Source organism: Lissotriton helveticus, chromosome 12 (genome assembly GCF_964261635.1).
Source record: "Lissotriton helveticus chromosome 12, aLisHel1.1, whole genome shotgun sequence".
Classification (NCBI taxonomy): domain Eukaryota; kingdom Metazoa; phylum Chordata; class Amphibia; order Caudata; family Salamandridae; genus Lissotriton; species Lissotriton helveticus.
In genome coordinates, this window is record NC_136073.1 from 837,300,072 (window position 1) to 837,319,732 (window position 19,661).

Below are 19,661 nucleotides of genomic sequence, written 5' to 3' on the forward strand. Positions count from 1 at the left end.
GCCACACCCCGGCACTTGGCACTAACATTTGGTAAAGAATATTTGTACAATATTTCAATAAACTTTACACCGTGAATTTTTCAGAATAATAGGAAGGGCATTGATCAACCAAAAGGGCCCAGGAAGTAGAATGAAATCCTCCACCATTGATAAAATCACAGGATGTCCTCTGTCCCCTTTTGTGGGCCTTCCACTGCCTCTTGTTTGATATTAGGCTGCTGTGTGTTAATGGAATATATAAGGAGCAAAAACGGCAGACTGTTTTACTTTCTGCTACTACTGACCACTGAGACATTGAGTAGTAAATGCAGTGCCAAGTATTAAAACCACTCCTTCCTGCTATGACTTAATTGTTAAAAAGGACATTGCAATGTCTCTGGCCATATGAAAACACTGCATCACATACTGAGGAACCTGAATCAGAACCAGGCGAAGGGAATGCTTTGGAGTTCGACAGACAGGGTACTTCGTTTCCATCGAGACAGAGTACCCGGCCTGCCAAAATGATGGTCCATCCACCCTAATTATGGCTGAAAAGACCATCGACTTTGCATGTGGGCTATTAATTGCCATTTCCTGACCAATCAGGGTTAAGTGGCTACTGATGCTAAGGTTCTATAGCTTAAAGTAGAGGGTTTTAAAAACGTTGATAGGAGCAAACTGAGCAAGCAGCTAAAATCGAGGGTTCTCCATCATAACCTCCCTTTCTCTCGACTTTGTATTTAGAAAATGTCCATAGCGTTTCAAGGGATAACACAACCTTTTGATTGGCTGGCCCAGTCTACGTGCCATCATGGGTCCAATGCAGATGTAGACTGAGTACAAGTCCCTGCAAGGTGGTACCCAATGGTGTGGTGATGGAGGGACAGGTCAAGCGGCAGGTCAGACCAAAGTGGTTTGATGTGACATTGCGCATATTCTTTTTTCTTTTCTTGTATTCTAAAATCATACCTCTGGTCCAAACAGCAATCTCTCTCTCTCTCTCTCTCTCTCTCTCTCGCTCTCTCTCACACATACACATACCGTAGGGGTCCAAATAACCATACTGGAGTTCAGAAGGAGAATGAGCAATGAAGATGACTTTAAATTTTTATTTGATTTTGTCATGTTAGCTATAACTTAAAAGGCAGAGGTCGAATATCAGACTTTGAGGGATATTCACCATCTCAGCCCTGGGGACGATTTGAGGGGACCTCCTTTGAAGCCAGCTCTATGGGCGGGGTGAGGGTGCCCCCCGTCAGAGGCGCTTTGTCGACAGTAAGGCGCTTCAGGTCTGGCAGCCCAACCCGGAAATCAAACAGTGCCCGCTGCCAGCAGAGAGCAGCGCGGGGCCACAAGGAAGCAGTGTGTGTGATGCACACGTGGGCACGGGGCACCAAGGCGCAGTGCCCCGGGGGTGTCCGTACACACCGACTGGATGCCTGAGGAGGCCTCGCCCTGCCAGCCCAGCCCCACTCGAGGCAGCTCGCAGGTCCGAGCTTGTTTAGGAATGCTGTACCGGCTCCTCCAGCCAACCCAAGGGCTGTGAGGAGCGGCTGGTGATCCTGGGCTTAGGTGGCCCGCTGGGCACCCCGGCTCCGTCCTGATTCAGCTAGAATCACTTCCTGTTTGCAGGCGTCAGAGCACGAGCCAGAGCCGGCCTCTGTATTACCAAATCATGTATAAAGGAAAGCAATGAATGTGAGCTTTTGCAATGTAACTGGCGCTCATGTAAAGCGCTTCGATACCTTAGGGTCGAATACGCGCTGTATAAAAGTGCAAAAACAGAGCAGCAGAGAAAAAAAAACCTCGAACAAAGGCAACGTTGTGACTGGCTGATGGTGTTACCCATCACATGGCACCAGAGATGTGAAATAATCGAATATAAATGGAAAGGGGCAGACTTGACCATGCAGCCTTTTATGAAAAACACCCCATGACAACCACTTTGACGATGCAATAAACAGCATATTTAACTGAGGAATAAGGTGGCGGTGACAGTAAATATACAGCAGATGCCTGAATGGTTCCCTGGACTTGTGTATGAAGTTCCTAGACTTCCAATAATCCACTTGAGCAGACTTTATTTGTGTGAACAGTTCAATGCACTCAGAAGACACAGAGTGCAGCTTCAGATCACACCAAGGGATATTTATGGAGACGCAAATAGGCTTGCTAAGAATCATTGGCACATTTTGGCATTCATCTTTTTATGGAAAAGCACAGTCTAATAGTTAATACTAAAATGATAACATTTTATGTTTGAAAGTGTAATACATTGCATGGATTTTTTCTTTCCAGACAACTAGGCAGCTCAGTATGAGAAAGAATTGTCATGGCTTGGACTCAGGTGCACGGGGAGTGGTATTGGACGTTGCCTACAGTGTACCTCAGCATCCATCTGTAGCATTAAAGCGATTTATACACCTGTAACAACGACCAGCGGTAAGCCAGGGCCTTCACGCAAAACAGTGAAAACAAGCTTGGTGTTTTTTGGTTTACAAATAGGATTCAAAGACAGAGGCTGCTGATTCCATGTTAACCCATCTGGTTGATGTTGTTTATGGACCATGGACCTCTTTGGAGTACTTTTGTGAGTGTGTAGGGGTATTGTGGTGCTTTTGAATACGTGAGTGGGATTCGACACTGCCCACCTGTGCACCACAAGCCTTTTCAGGCGGTTCAGAAGATATGTCAGACTCCATGCTCACCTCCCATTCGGCTCAGGAACACTTCCGGAGGTACCGAGGGACAGAGCGGGGCCTCTTTGTCCGAGCCGATTGCCGGGTGAGGTGAGGCTTTCTTCCCACACAAAGCTGGAAAAGGACTCCTCGTTAGACAGATTACTACGAGGATACGGTAGGGTGGTCAATTTGGCCCCCCCCCCTTTTTTTCCTAAAAGAATGTTTTTTTGATTAAATCATTGTATCTTTTCTCACACTGACTTATGGTGTATTTTGCAGTAGCTAAATTTCCAGCTTGGCCCTGAAGAATGCCGGTAAACTTATACCGAGACGGCAGAAACATGTTGGCCTAGAATTCCAAACTTACTGCACAGTGATATTTTCACACTGTCATTACACTGTTTTTAAACTTGGCGCCAAGGTAGACACTAATAAACAAATTTCTCTACCCTGTCCGCCATCTTAATCACCACGCCATATTTTCCTTCTTTTGAGCACTGCACCTTACCAGTACCACTTGCGATGAGGATAAATCTCTACTTTGAACAAGGGTCTATCGACAAAAAGCCACTACTCCTGGGCTTAGTCAAATAGAACCTGTTCTAAATGTCCTAGATGACGATGATCCGCCAGATGGGTGGGCTGATAGGATTTATTTACACTTGATGGTCCTTCACCGCAAGTTGGCACTGCAGTTTGTGTATCTCTCCGTTAGTGTTTTCTCTCACTCAGCCCTCCAGACCGTCAAGCTTTTGTTGTTATATAATAGACTCCATGCTCATGCATATAGTGGCCTCTCTGCTGAGATTGGCCTTCAACTGTGTTGAATTGCCGGTTGTGGTGTCTGTGCGAGGTCAAAAGCATACATTTGGGACCTTACAAAGAGCATTTACCATCTGTGGTCAGCCACAGTGTATTGCATACAGACTGCAGTCGGTTTAACAGCCATTGGGCAGATATGTGTCATCATGCAAGAATGTGTGGTCACTTTGTCTGAGCTCCACTCCCCACTGGTGTTTAATGATAGGTTACATGTCTCACTGCTCTATGACTTTCCTCTTCCACTCTCCTGGGCCCTGCTCGGCTCCATGTCCAGCTCCCTCCTTCATCTCTGACTGCACCACCCAGAGCAGAGGCCTGGCTGCTGGTTGGGTCTGTGTAAACACAGAGCATAGGAGGACTCCAACAAGGGAGGGCTGCAGCACTCGCTGTGGGAGGCCCTGTGGAACGCTGCTAGTGGCAGACTCTGGGGCTCCGATGCTTCAGGCACCCTGCGGCACCCATGCTTGTGTCAGACTCTATGATCCCTGCGGATACCTGGCTCTATAGGGCCCTGCTTAGGGAAAACTACGGGACCCTTACCATGGGAGACTCTATAGAACCTTGCTTGTGGGAGACTCTACGGAACCCTGCTAATGGGAGACTCTATGGAACGCTGCCATGGGAGAATCTATGAAACGCTGCCATGGGAGACCCTATGGACCGCTGCAATGGGAGATTCTATTACTCTAAAAAGAGAGAGTTTTCCCAAATAAACCCAGAAAGGACCGGGAAATATCACAAATAAACAAACAAATTCCTTTCTGTGTATTTAAATTTATGTGTTCACATGAGCTTTTAAAGATAACATTTGTTTAGACCAAATACATCCCTCTTTTGCAGCCACAAAAATAGAGTATAACAATCACAACATAAAATAGTATGTATCTAAGTACTTTTTATTAAAAATATTTTTCCGTGGTAGATGCATTAACAGTTCATTACAAGGCATTTGTACATATGCCTAAAAACACAGTTGATGGACAGAATGTAGAACAATGTCATACATTCACCCCAGTACAAGGATCTGGGCCTAAATCCATCATTTCTTTTGCACTCCACACCACCCTGGGTTAGACACTGGCTATATGCAAATCAGCTCTGACCCTGTGCCTCATGGGAACAGTCCAGTCCGAACTACCAAGCCATATCTTTCCCAGACCGGAATCAAGCATCCAAGGACCGGTTTCTGGCTATCAGCCTTCATCAGCCTGGATAGCTTGACTCCAATGGTGTGGAGAGCCTGGGACTCACGTCTGAGCATACCCAGCCCACTCGGGGTGAAAATTGCAAAAAACACAGTTGATGGACAGAATGTAGAACAATGTCATACATTCACCCCAGTACAAGGATCTGGGCCTAAATCCATCATTTTTTTTTTTGCACTTCACACCACCCTGGGTTAGACACTGGCTATATGCAAATCAGCTCTGACCCTGTGCCTCATGGGAACAGTCCAGTCCGAACTACCAAGCCATGTCTTTCCCAGACCGGAATCAAGCATCCAAGGACCGGTTTCTGGCTATCAGCCTGGATAGCTTGACTCCAGTGGTGTGGAGAGCCTGGGACTCACGTCTGAGACATGGCTTGGCAGTTCGGGCTGGACTGTACCCACAAGGCACAGGGTCAGACTGATTTGCATATAGCCATGTCTGAACTGGGGTGGCTGAGTGAACTAAAGAATGGTGATGGATTAAACCCAGATCAGTTGACTGGGGGTGAGTGTTTGATTTGTTCAAACGCTCCATCCATCATCCCCTTTTGTATCGCTTTGTTCGCCCTAAGTGTGGCAGGGTATGCTCAGACGTGAGTCCCTTGTTCACTTGGCCACTGGATTCAAGATAGCCTGGCTGATGAGGATTATGAATCCGAAACCGGTCCCAGGATGCTTGTTTCCGGTCCAGGGAAGACATGGCTTGGCAGTTCGGGCTGGACTGTACCCACAAGGCACAGGGTCAGACTGATTTGCATATAGCCATGTCTGAACTGGGGTGGCTGAGTGAACTAAAGAATGGTGATGGATTAAACCCAGATCAGTTGACTGGGGGTGAGTGTTTGATTTGTTCAAACGCTCCGTCCATCATCCCCTTTTGTATCGCTTTGTTCGCCCTAAGTGTGGCAGGGTATGCTCAGACGTGAGTCCCTTGTTCACTTGGCCACTGGATTCAAGATAGCCTGGCTGATGAGGATTATGAATCCGAAACCGGTCCCAGGATGCTTGTTTCCGGTCCAGGGAAGACATGGCTTGGCAGTTCGGGCTGGACTGTACCCACAAGGCACAGGGTCAGACTGATTTGCATATAGCCATGTCTGAACTGGGGTGGCTGAGTGAACTAAAGAATGGTGATGGATTAAACCCAGATCAGTTGACTGGGGGTGAGTGTTTGATTTGTTCAAACGCTCCGTCCATCATCCCCTTTTGTATCGCTTTGTTCGCCCTAAGTGTGGCAGGGTATGCTCAGACGTGAGTCCCTTGTTCACTTGGCCACTGGATTCAAGATAGCCTGGCTGATGAGGATTATGAATCCGAAACCGGTCCCAGGATGCTTGTTTCCGGTCCAGGGAAGACATGGCTTGGCAGTTCGGGCTGGACTGTACCCACAAGGCACAGGGTCAGACTGATTTGCATATAGCCATGTCTGAACTGGGGTGGCTGAGTGAACTAAAGAATGGTGATGGATTAAACCCAGATCAGTTGACTGGGGGTGAGTGTTTGATTTGTTCAAACGCTCCGTCCATCATCCCCTTTTGTATCGATTTGTACATATGCCTACCTAATCATATTCTAATCAAAATTTCACAATGAATCCATACATTTTTTACAGTACATCAATTTAATAAAGTACATCAATTTAATAAAAACCTAGTTATACATATAAAAAGAATTTCCGTGTGTCAACGCGTTTCGGTGCTTTGTTTTTATAGAACACCTTCCTCAGGACTGTTTCGTTTAAAAACATCAAATCTTCATTTTAAATGTATACTTTATCTTTCGGGTACCAGGTATTTCCCAGGGGTTACAATAAATGTTCAACCTCCACTTCCTCTCTGTGTTTCATCAGAGGATTTATTGTTTGCCAAGGGGCGCCACGCTCCGTTTCAAACACTGTCTGTCGATAGACTTTTAAATTTAGTTTGGTCTTGTGGTAAGATAGCCCGAAGAGATTCTTTTCTTTAGCTCCTCATGGGGTCAAAAAACGCTCATTCCTCTTTATTATTTGAGGGGATGTTCAGCATCTCAATTTCAAAGCGTAGCGGTCTAACTGCCCGGTCTCTCTGGTATTCAATCAATTTACATCTGAAACAGTAAAAAACAGAATTTTTAAAATGTGTCAATTCACATGAAGAACAATAAAATCTAGGTTGACAACCTAGATTTTATTGTTCTTCATGTGAATTGACACATTTTTAAAATTCTGTTTTTTACTGTTTCAAATGTAAATTGATTGAAATTTTAATTTTAATGTACGGCACTGTATTTCTGTATTTTTGCATTATATTTGGTATGTAATAAATTGTTCAATTTTTAATATTTTGCTCATCACATTGTTATTTGTGTTTCTGTATATATGGCTGCTATCCAACTGGCTTTTGAGTTATGAGGGGTATCATATGATTTTTTCTCCACTTTTGGAAACTGAGGGACTTTACCTTTGTTTGTAGAGTCTGTAGAATCCCGTTTATGGGAGGCTCTGTGAACCCTGCTTATAGCAGAGACTATAGAATCCTGCTTATGAGTGGCTACAGCGTCTGTGTTCATGGGGAGTCTGCACCACCAATGCTTTTGGGAGGTTCTGTGGAACCCTGCTTATGGCAGGCTCTGTCAACCTTGCTTAACGGAGGCTATACAACCCTGCTTTTGGGAGGCTCCAGCCCAATGGTATGTGAGACTGGGCAGCCCATGCATATGGGAGGTTCTGTAGAACCCTGCTTATGCAGCACCACGCTTAGGCGAGACTGTAGAATAGACACTCTATAGGAGAATGTGTTACCATGCTTACTGGAGTCCCTGCAGCACTCTCCTTAGAAGAGATTATGCAGCTGAAGGGAGAGTTTGCAAAACTCTGCTTATGGGGGGGGGGTTCTTCAGGAAGCTGCATAGGGGGCTTCGCGTCAGAGAGCTTACAGGGGAATCAGGAGAGCCCCGCTTATGGCAGAGCCTTCAGAACACTTCCTTTTATGCTCTCTTCAGAAAACTACTTATGGGGTACCCCACAAAACCTGGCTTAAATGTGGCTGTGGGGAGCCCTGCTTATGGGGCTTTCTGCAGAACGCTCCTTATTGTGGTTCTTAGCAGGTCTCCTTATAGCAGCTTCAGCAGAGAGTTGCCTGTGGGGGGACTTTCTGCAGAAAGCTGCATATGGGAACTCCACAGAATGCTACCTATGGGAGCTCTACAGAATACTGCCTGTGGGTACTCAGCAGAGCGCTCCTTATGGGGGGCTCCGTAGAAGACAGCCAGCGTGGGACTCTGCTGAGCTATGCTAATGGGGAGTCAGCAGATTCCTGCTTATCGGAGACTCTGCGGGACACTGCTTGTAGGTGCTTTTGCAGGTGCTGCTTATGGGGAACTCAACAGAACCTTACTTGTGGGGTACTCTGCCTATTTCGACTTCAGGGGGACTGCAGAACCCTACTAATGGGAGCCTAAACAGAAACAAAGGAAGCACCGCTTTCTCAGTACAAGCTGCCGAGCTCTGGAATTCACCAGCAGGCATGATTTGAAGCAACCACAATCATTTACAGTTCAGAAGAGAGGTGAAAACATGGATGCTTCCAATATAGTGACACCATCAATCACCTTAAGACACAACCCAGAACAGGAATTGCTTCTTCAAGTACAATCGACAGTCTAGATATGAAACAGTCTGGCCCGCACAAAACTTCCGATGTTCTTGTAAGGTACGACGAGCTGACCTGTGTCTAGCCTGGATGTTATATATCAACGTAAATTCATACATGACCTTTCGGGTGCTTTCTAATACTAATCCTATATCACTCAGCCGTTGAGCAGTTGATAGGAGTCAAAACAGGCCTTGTCTGTCACCCCTACTGAACCTGTTCACAACAACAAACCACCCAAAATCAAATGAACACACATGGAATAACTGAAGAGGTCTGACACATACCGCTGGCCACCGAAGGATTCTAATTTAGCCCATCACGGCATGTCCACGTCATTCATACCATGACCACTTCTTGAAGTCTGACAATGACAATCATATAAGGGGTGATTGTAGAACGTTATAAAGTCTATCCCAGGAGATCTCTCAGTCCTCTCTCTCCAACATGTCCCTGTTCAGGACTTTAAAATACAAACCAAAATCTCAGGACTGATAACCCTGTGCAGTAGCCAGCTTATTGAAATTTTTTCATAATAAACACCTTAAAGGTACCTGCAGAGCTTGAATAGAGCTGCTTATTGTTGAAAATCATAAGCTGCTTCCCCTAATATGATAACTGTGCCACGGTGGTCATAAGGCATGACATGGAGACACGTCTCACACAGGATAAAAAAAAAAGATAACAGACTTCCAACCACAAACCCTATACCGTATGGTGTGCTACCCATATAGGCAATCACTTCAGCACATTACATAGGGGTAGCAAATTCTATATAAATTTGGCAATAAAACGCAATCTGTATGCATGTATATTTACACACCCACACACACCCTGACACACACACTAGTAGGCAAATACAATACACAGCCAATACCTTACATACATTGTACCAAAACCCATGTCATTCCATACTTACAGATCGGTTGACATAAACACACACATATACAAATAGTATGTTATGACTCAAAATAAGGACACAAAATAAATGCACACGCGTACATACAGGGGTTAACACCCAAAATGTATTAACATGTTCATTTTAACGTTTATCTGGCACAGTTTAGGAGATGCTACATTATGTCACTTACACCACTTTTATATACAATAGATCTGTGGCACATATACGCATAAACATTTGTTAACATTAATATAAAAGGCTCCTAGTGTTCTGTTTATACTGACGTTTACAGATAAATACAGAGAGAAAACCATGTTTTCTTGTCTATATATATTCATAAATATGAATAAAAATGGAAATCATTATTTTTCTTGAGTGAATTTAAATACTATCAGTAGTGTCTGATAGGCCAGTAAGTAAAAATGCGGCAAGGGGGATGCAACGCTATGCCCGAAATTTGGAAACAGCTATCTGGCGACCATTCATTTATCAGCTAATGCATATAAGTATTTAAAATGGTGACACTATTCCCCATGTAGTGTTAATAGTCCCAGTTGAGGAACTGTGGAAAGGTATATTGTCTGCTTCCGGAAACAAAGACAGTGCATACTTGAAAGCTACTCAACAGCCAAAGATAAATATGATTCCTTTGTTGTTAATAAAATAGTTTGTTTCACAAATTCATGTTTACATCACATGTACCATTCTCAGTGAAGTGGTAATTGAGACGACACCCATTGTTTACAAGAAGAATGTTTTGTCTTTTTCATGATGTATTGAATCCCTAAGTGCCGCCAACTGAGAGATGGACATATTATTAGAGTATTAGTAAGTTGAGAGCTCCATTGAAGACGGTGAAGTGGCTCCGGGCTCATAATGGCTGTTTTAGGCCTTCTGCACCAACATTTCAATGTGTACCTTTGTTTCTCAATTTTTATTTAGAACATTCTGTCCTCAGCGGGTGGAATGTTCTAATAGCCTTATAGCCCTTCTACCTCGGGCTATCCCAGTTGTTAAAGGCTGTCACCCTCGTTGTAGGCCCTCGCCTGCAGCTCAGGCCTATAACTCGGGTTCAGGGCCTTTAACAACTGGTATAGCCCTGGGCAGTGGGCTATAAAGCTAAAATAATACTGTTTTTAGTGCTATTTCTTAATGCGAAGACATGTTTTTAGAAACTTTATAGTGTGAAGACATGAGAAACCCTAAACTGAAAAGTTTTACTGCAGAACTTGAATGTAAAGGTGGACCCCCTTTTAATTCAATGTATATGGTCAAATACCACGTACAGCATTCCGCTGCCTTCTGGTTAGGTTCGTTTTATAGAAATGCCATATACACACATACACATTACAAGAAGTGGGAGCATGCAGGCTGGCCTTCTATTGAGCAAAACATTAGATACATTTTGCACATGTGTTACTCTGGGAGGTAGAAATTGCATATTGGGCTTTCAAACAAGAGTAACGAATTCATTATGGACGTGTAACATTTTTAGTAGGATCTACTAAATGTGTATGTATTATTCTTTACTAATGTATGTATTTACCACACCATTGACATCTCTTCTGTATATATATATATATATGTGTGTTAAAGTCAGGAAAATCTATATAATAACACTGTAGACTGTGACGTATAATTGCCAATAAGTACTTTATATGCCTTGAAATTTGTCTATATTGGCTAGTTATGCCATGTTAACACAAATTTACGATTTATTTGCTGCATAATTTGGCCAACTCCACTACATAATTGGTTCTCCGTTTCTGCATAATTCTAGTGCCACTGTACTTCTAGAACAAGCCACGCCTTGAGCATCGTACGCACATGCTGAGATGCCATGCTGTGTCACATGGGACCTCGGAAGCTCATTTGGTAACATTTTTAATATTCACATTGCCTTTTAAGAGGAGGATACTTTCTAGGGCTGTTACCTTATATTAAAATGGGAAGGGATTGGAAGGCCAGGCGACTCTTTGAAATTAACCCCAAAAAACATTCTTTATGGGCTCATCTAGAAACATTTTGTAGGATCTCCTGGCCTTCTAATCCCATTCCAATTTCAATATAAAGTAACAGCTCAAGTAACAAAGTGCCCATCCTACAAGATAAAAATACCACTTAAAACAACTTCCAGCCAATAGTCATCCCAGGTTCCTTGTAATACAAACTGACATCTCCGGGAGCTTTGTCACATCCGCCAAGACTGACCTGTAGGATTTGGTTGTCCATAGGGACAAAGATTCCATTTAATATTCACCCAGAGCCTAATTTGAGCCGGTGGTTTCCGGTGCTTGGCACCAGCACTTAATTGTCAACATCGGGGCTTGTGACTGTATGCCACAAGATGGTGCTGTCTGGCTAATGTAGAGATTATCCCAACAACAGTTAATTATGAATTCAATATACATTAAAAATTACTGTTACCTGTTGCCCAAGAAATTCTTATAGATTTGGGGGACCTGAAAAAATCTGAATTGTCACACTTGTAGGAGTGTGACGGTTAGTAGATGGGTTGTTACTATCATTTGCAGCATGACAGCGGCTATGTGTGGTGCAAGCCTCAGTGACCTCCAGACGAGAGCCCTGGCACTCTATTTTTTTTTTTACAAATGAAGCACTGTACCTACCACAGTGTCTAAGGGTAGTTCCTGCACAATCATCAATTCACTTGGCAAGTGAAACAGACTGGCACTAAGCCCACGCAATCTCTGCCAAGTTGTAGCTCAAAAGACACATTACTAGTCAAACAATCGCGGTGAGATATTTTTCAACTACCAAACAGTGTTTGTAGATCACATGCCCACATACCTGAGCCAGTGATGTAAGGATAGTTAGATTAGAAACCTGCCCTACCTTGTAACTCTTTCATACACAAAGATATGTATCTGTTATATGCAGTGCTTCCAAGTTGATTCTTACTTTCATTCAATCCCAATGTCAAGTCTTTTATAAAACGATTCATAGTGATGTTTAGCCCACATTGAAGAACTCTACGTTTTGGTAAAACACGGAAGCTGTGGCAAAAGGAGGTGAAACGGTCTGCCCAGGATCACACAGATTCGTCAAATATTGAAGGCAGTATCAGAAAAAAATCAAATAAACAGGGATTCTAAACACCGTAGCAACAGGATACCCCTTAAGAACCATGCCGTCGAAGACAGCACCCTTGTGTAAAAGCAGAGGAACGTAGTGGAACATAATGTAACATAGCACGCGTCTTTTGCCAATTTGCTCATTTTCTCCCACTCACTTTCTTGCTATTTAAAGAAATAATATTGAATACACTTCGAATATGAAAGTTGAGCCAACACTCAAGAAAACACCAGTCAAACTGATCAAATTAACTAGTAAATTACAGAATATGAATTTGTTCCATGTTTTAGGGATGGCTAGTTGTCTATTTGGCAACCAGGTCCTTGCAGCTAAAGTTCCATCAATACATCCTGACCACCGCTTGTGCTCGGCGGGAGTGCAACCCTCAGCACACTCTTTTTAAACAAATTTTAAATTCTCTTCATCAAGGAAGTGCCGGCACTCCCAGCTATTGTGCTTGAATGAAAGATTTATTGGCTGGCTGATCCTAAGCGTTTCAATCCTGGCAGAACCTTGATCGCGGAACAAGGTCCTGCCTGGACCAAAATATGCAGCAGTGCCGGCTCTTTCTTGATGAAGAGAATTTCAAATATATATATATATATATATATATATATATATATATATATATATATATATATATATATATATATATATATATGACAGCAACTCCTCTCACTTTCCAATTTACCGCAGAAGACAGGAGCTCAGACTACAACTTTGTGCTGTAAGTTTTTTTATTGTCCACTCAACAAACCACAGCCATGACGCGTTTCGAGCCCGAAGGCCCTTGATCACATGACGCGATACACAGTTGGTGCTGGACTTTTAAACCATATATATATATATATATATATATATATATATATATATATATATATATATATATATATATATATATATATATATATCATAGAAATTTGAGTTATAGTTACCTGAGGTAACTATAACGCCCACGCAATACATGGCTTATCACCTCGCACATTACATCACTCATGACATGGTCAGTGACATCACTGATCCCATCCCTTGACACCCTGAGACATAGCAGAAGCCGGCCCTTGGGGGTGGCAGTCCCCAGGGCCATGTATGGCTCCAAGAAGGGACTGTGCGGCCCCCTCTCATTCTGTTTGCACGGGCTGGCCCCTGGGAGGTGGTGGTCTCTGGGGCCGTTTATGACCCAGGAGGGCGGGCCACGCACCCCCCTCCCATTTTTTTTAAGTGATCTGGCTCCGGGGAGTCAGTCGTCCTGGGGCCCAGGGCCGTCCATGCAGCCCCCCCCCCCCGATTCCTTTTATATTTAGCTCCTGGGAGGTGGTGGTCCCTGGGGTTTGTAATAAGCCCAGCAGGGGGTCTGCCCAGCCCCCCTCCATAATCAAAATTAAAGCCCCGGGAAGGTGTTGGTCACTAAGGCTCCGAGAAAGCCCAGTAGTGGGTCCACTGGACCACCTTCCATATGTAAAGAAAGCACCAGGGAGGTGGTCGTCCCTGGGACTCTAAGAGTCTTGGGAGCGGGTCCTCTTGTGCCCCTTCCTTTTTTTTAAAAAAATGTCCCCGGGACTTGGCTCACCAGGGAGCTAATTTTTTTAAAAGCACGGGAGACAGTGATTGATTTTTTTTTTAATTTTGCATTGAGTCCGCAGATCTGACTGCGATTTTACTGCGCGAAACAAATAATTAAACCCCAGCGGTGTCCCTCACCAGTCTAAGGGGTCAGGGTATACCCTGCCTCCTTTTCTTTTTTTTGATTTCAGTAATATTTTTTATTGAAAAAAAAATATGTACATGGAGCGTTACATAAACATGGGAAGAAGAAGAGAGAGGGAAGAAAGAAGAGAAGAAATTTTGTTGTGGGACTCGGCTGAAGCCAAGTCCCAAGATGGCTGCCAACACTTCCTGGTTGAAGTGTAGGCAGCCAATCAGATTACAGCACGGGCACTGTTGGATGTGTGGAGTTTCCACGTCCCAAGATATACACATTTAGATGTTCCTTAATATGTCTAAAACTACTGTATGGATTTACACCAAAGTGTCCAAAGGCACTACACTGGACCTAGATCGATCTTTCGGCTAAATTTGGTGTAATCTGTCCAGCGGTTTGGGCTGTAGTCGTATTCAAAAACCCTTTGGGAATTAACATGGTGAAAATGCGTTTTGAGACACCCTTTTTCTCGGCCCCCGCTTCACGGATCACCCTGAAACTTTCCAGACAGCAGCTGAAGTGAGCGTTGAATTAGCTTGGAATAAATTGTGAACATTCATCAAACAGCACCAAAGTTATTGGGAAAACAAAAATTGCTTTTCATTTGGAAAACACATTCTAACTATAACTTCCTACTGACAACCGCCAGTAGGTAATATATATATCATATAGAAAGAAAATGTTTTCGAATTTGCTTTCACTTTTTAGTCAGAATTAGTCTGAGCACTATAGGCAAGCCAAACCTATTGTCTTTGCTAATGCTACAATGGGAGCCAGGTTGCTCTAGGGCTCTGTGGATAATGCAATGTAATTAGTAGGTCACCCCCCCCCCCCCCCCCGTCAAGATATGCTACCTTAAATAAATCACACTTCCCCACCTCCCAAGTGTATTTACATGGTGACAATTTGACAATTTCAGTAGTCTGCAAAGTTTGCGTAATTTGCTTTTGCGTTATTATGCAAAATTTTGGAAAAATTCAGGGAAATTAAGCAAAATACGAAACTAGCATTTAGGGCTACATTTTAGTGGTCTTGCGGTGCATTTCGTGCAACGAAAGCTCAAAAATCACTATTTCCACGAGCAGCAGCCATGCATCCTGGTCATTGTCAGTGTGGACACTCTCCTGTGCTAATATGTTCACCATGCGGCATTAATGGCGTAATGGCTGGAATTTCACCCAGCAGGAGTAATACAAAATTACCCAAAAATTACGCAAGATTATGACGATTTAACTGAAATTTCGCCCGGGCCTACGCTTCATTTGCATAGGGGTAAAGTCGACAATTTCCTCTTCCCTAACTCTTCCGGGGGCTGCACCATTGACGGTCTGTTTGGGTGGGTTCTGTCAGAATGTGAAATAAAGAGAAGAGAAATCCCGCCATTTCGACTGACGTTCTGTCTCATCTTGTGCAAGGGCGTGAAAGTAACTGTAAATACCGTCCCTTTGTCTGTTACATCTCAGCTTCTTGGGTGTGTCTCCTTGTTTGTACCAGCTGTCACTAGGCGAGAACACGGGTCCCACCTCCTACTGTGCGCAAGCAGACTTGTCACGACACAGAGAAACCAGCTGGGTGGGTTCGCTGACTGCCTCAGAGGTCTGAGGAGTCACTCAGACCTCAGAATCAACCTGCAGCGTCTGACTCAGACGTTCATCTTTCCTACGTCAATAAATCTGTGGTATTGTGTGTGGTGATCGCAACACCTCTTGTCTGGGTGCATAGATACCATTCTGTTTATTTACGGCTTCTACCACTTCAGTGGCCAGCCTTGTGTTTCGGCAACAGTAAAATCTGAAATCCGTAGTGCCATGAAGCAGCAAAAGTGGAACCAAGCACTATATACAAGGAATGGTATGTGAGGAATGAATTAAAAAGCATAGTTGAGGGGGCGCCCCTGAGTTGGCTGCTCTCGGGACAGACTGGCCAATCGGCCTTTCTGGCATCTTCCAGGTGGCCAGCAGGCTAGCGGGTTGCCTTCAGAGCTGGAAGGGTCGCCATGACCCAACCGTCCCCTCCAGCCTCCATTTTAGAACCCGCCAGGCTACTTTGTGGGCTGTTCTGAACGTTTGTACCAGGGCTGCTTTTTGTTTGCAGCCCGGCCCTGTCTGCACCTTGTGCATCCGCTGTGGTGCCCATTGGGTGTGTATAGGAATCCTGCCTGGAGAGAAGAGTGCACAGGCGTGCAAGGGCAGTCAGGCAGTGCGTGCCCTCCAGGCGCGGAGGGCATCGAAGCAGACACATCTATATACGTACATTGGTGGCTGTTGCAACAGAACTGGCACGGGGGTGAAGGTAGGTTGGCAAAGGCAAGGAACCAGAGTCTTAAAGGGGCCATCTAGAGGGCGACGTAACAATAGGCAGGGCCACTGGAATTATGCGGCTGGGGAGGGGAAAATTATGCGGGAGGGTGGGGTAAATTATGTGGCAAGAAAAGACAATTTATGCGGCTCATTTTGTGATCGTAATACTACATTGCATTGTCATTAAAAAATAGTTTAAGAGCTTTATTAAAACAATTTAATAACAAGGTACAGAATTATAAAAATAATCATAAGAACGAAAACTAAAGGTATCAAGCAGTATAAAAATTAAAGGATGAAAGTGTTCATCCTTTGCATTGTCGTTTTTAAACTTGTTAACACTGGGTGGGCATTAAGTGTACCTTATTCGTTAGTACCAGTTTAACACCACGTGTTGGTTGTGTTTTTACCAACTTTTTATCCGTTTGAGGTAGAATTAAAAAATGTTGTTGTTAAAATCTGCAGAATTTGCAGCAGATGATGGATTATGTGGCAAATCTACAATTATGCGAAAATCGCCGCACAATCGCATAATTCCAGTGGCCCTGACAATAGATCCTAAAATCCCAGCTGACGTCATCAAACAAAGCAACATTCTGGAATGCATAGTGTTGATTCCTACCACGAAACAGTGTCTGGGTTTCCCGCAGTAGCACGGATTACTGCCACAGATTACTCCCGTGGATTACAGATTACTGTTACACATTGCTGATACAGATTGCAGGCGCATATTACCGAAACAGGTTGCGGGCACAGATGCTTGCCACAGATTACTGCCAAGAGTAAGTGACACAGGACCCAGCCTCGGATTAGGGCCACAGATTGGACCTACAGACCAGTGTCACGTGTTAAAGTCAAAATACCTGTCACAAAATGCTCCCGCCGTTTACTTCCTTGCTGTGAGTGAGTTACTGCCACGGGCTATCGCCACAGATCGACCCCAGGCGTCACTGCCGCAAGTCACTTCCACCTATTTCTGCCACAAAGTGCCACATAATTTACAAGTTTATATTTATAACCGCTAGCGAGGATCTATCGAAGCTCAGGACCAAACCGAAAAGCTATCTTTCTCAAGGACCAAGACAGCAGAAAGATCTTGCCCAACCCGACACCTCACTGTTTATTCCGTGCTGCTGAGGAGACACTAGCCACAGACGAGTTTCTGCTGGCCTCCCCTTGCTGGGCCACCCTCGCTTTCAACAAGGTGTTGCTGTTTTGTTGGTAAAATCCTAAAATACGTTTTGGAGCCCAGCGTAAAACACGGGAACGAAACTCGTCAGATGCAGGCTTGCCACGGCAGGAACATAGCACCCGCCAACACATGCGCAACTTCGCAGCGCTACAAGTAGCAGTGATAACACTATCTCAACTCATCCTTCTCGTTGGACAAAAAATAGCGAGGAATAGACCCGCCCCTGGATCGTGACACTTGATGGTAGCGCTAGATACGGCTGGTTTTGTAGCAGAGATGACCATACAGTGAATTCACTTAAACATCCACCCAGCTTCCGGGGAGATATACTGATTGAGGGTGGTCTCAGAGGCGCTATAAATAGTGCCACGTTTTAGATACACAGTTTAGAGGTGGTTAGTGGGCCAGTGTGTCAAGGGTTTAGCAAGAGTAAGAAAATGCTCCCTATGAATTATAAAATAATGTTCCCTAGTGGCACTGCGCCTGCTGCACCAATGGAAGCCACGCCTTCAGCACAATACCACACTTCAAATCCTAGCTCCTCGAGTCCACCACACTGTGTGGTCCTGTGCACAACTCGTTTCTCCTAATTCGCAATTGCCCTTATCTGACAACACTTCCAGCGCTTAGACGCCCCTCTTAAAATGAGCGTGCTTTGGTATCTGTTTGCAGATTACATTCTTGTCAAGGGTTACAGGAGTTAATGCGTATTGCTTTAACTGGTGAAATATACATTAGAAAGGGGTGCTGCCAGAACGGGTGACGGGGCGGGCAGCAGTAGACCAGACACGAGGCTCTAGTCTAGAATATAAACTTTGACATCTTATCTAAACTCGTCTCGTGAACTCCCCCGTCATCCGGGAATAGTCGGAAGGAGCGCGAGGCCAACATTCTGATTTCATAATTCGTCTGAAGGGAGGGCAGTATTACGTTTGTGTTTGGGGGGGGGGGGCGGTGTCCGCTGCCACCCGAGGGCAATACAATAATCCAAAGGTCGTCTAACCACGGTGGAGGGGAACCTTGGGGCATAGATATACAATAAAATAAAATATAAACATATTAAAAATCAGAAGAGTGGGCAAAAATTAACCAGCGGCCAAGTAAATGTGGCAGTAGGGAAGCAAACTGAAAAAAATCCATGTGGCAACAATAAACAGAAAGCCTCTAACTCAAATACCTCAACATATTTTAATTACACTTCCATCATTTCACGTAAACGCTGCCTTCGTATTTTGAGGAGGTGGACCCCCAAAACAATCGAATTTTTTTCACTAAATCGTATCTGGTCACAATAACTCGACCTCCCAGAAATGAGTCGAATGAAGGGTTTACATGTAGATTTCGCGTCCCGCCGCTTGAAATGCCTCATATCCCCTTCCTACCTGTGCAGCCACACGCCAACAGCGTCAGCAGTAATATCCAGGCCGGCTTGCGCGTGAGGTGAATAGGCCAATCCATCTTGGCCCCTTCGCCTGTAGCGCCTCTTGCGTGTAGCGCCTCTTGGTTTGCCGCAGCTCGGGCCTGGACTCCGCGCGCTGCTCTGAGCGCCTCCGCCTCTGCCGAGAAGCTTTAAAGTGAGGATAAAAAGTCACGGCACCTGCGTAAGTCAGGCATCTCGGCGGATCAGCGCACCCGCGGACACACCTTGCTGGCCCTGCCCTCTGCCCGAGGTGTGTTTCCGAATCTCTCTCCGTAGGCCAGCAGGCCTGCGCCTCGGAGACGGTGGTGCAAGGGCCGGGCCCAAATCTGCAGGGTGAGTAATCAGGGGCATAGCTCCCAGCCAAATGGCGTTTCAATGGACAGCTTGAAAGAATGCATGTGTGATTTACACCAGAGGAATTCCATTTGCCCCATACAGTGGGTTAATCCGGGTGTGTGCAATTGTTGGCCGACTGCCTAGCCACCCTCCCAAACATGGAAACTGGTCAACTATTGCCACCTGGAGATACCAACAAAAGAGTGTTTTATAAGGAGTGCACTAAAAAAAACACCCTCAACCAATGTTACCAACTCCCTCTGCATTACTAGAGACATAAGTTCCTACCACAAAAGTGGTAGGGCCTATGTCTCTAGTAATAGGATATATATATCCTTGGTCTCTCTTAACACACAGGGTCCCTTGTTCCTTGTTACACTCCCTATGCAT

General features: G+C 44.7%; 1 protein-coding gene across 1 annotated transcript in view; it reads right to left on the reverse strand.

The window, feature by feature from the left end:
• MUC16 (mucin 16, cell surface associated) overlaps positions 1-19,661 on the reverse strand; it is a 194,810-nt gene that overhangs the window by 154,396 nt on the left and 20,753 nt on the right. The gene's annotated exons all lie outside the window — the stretch shown is intronic.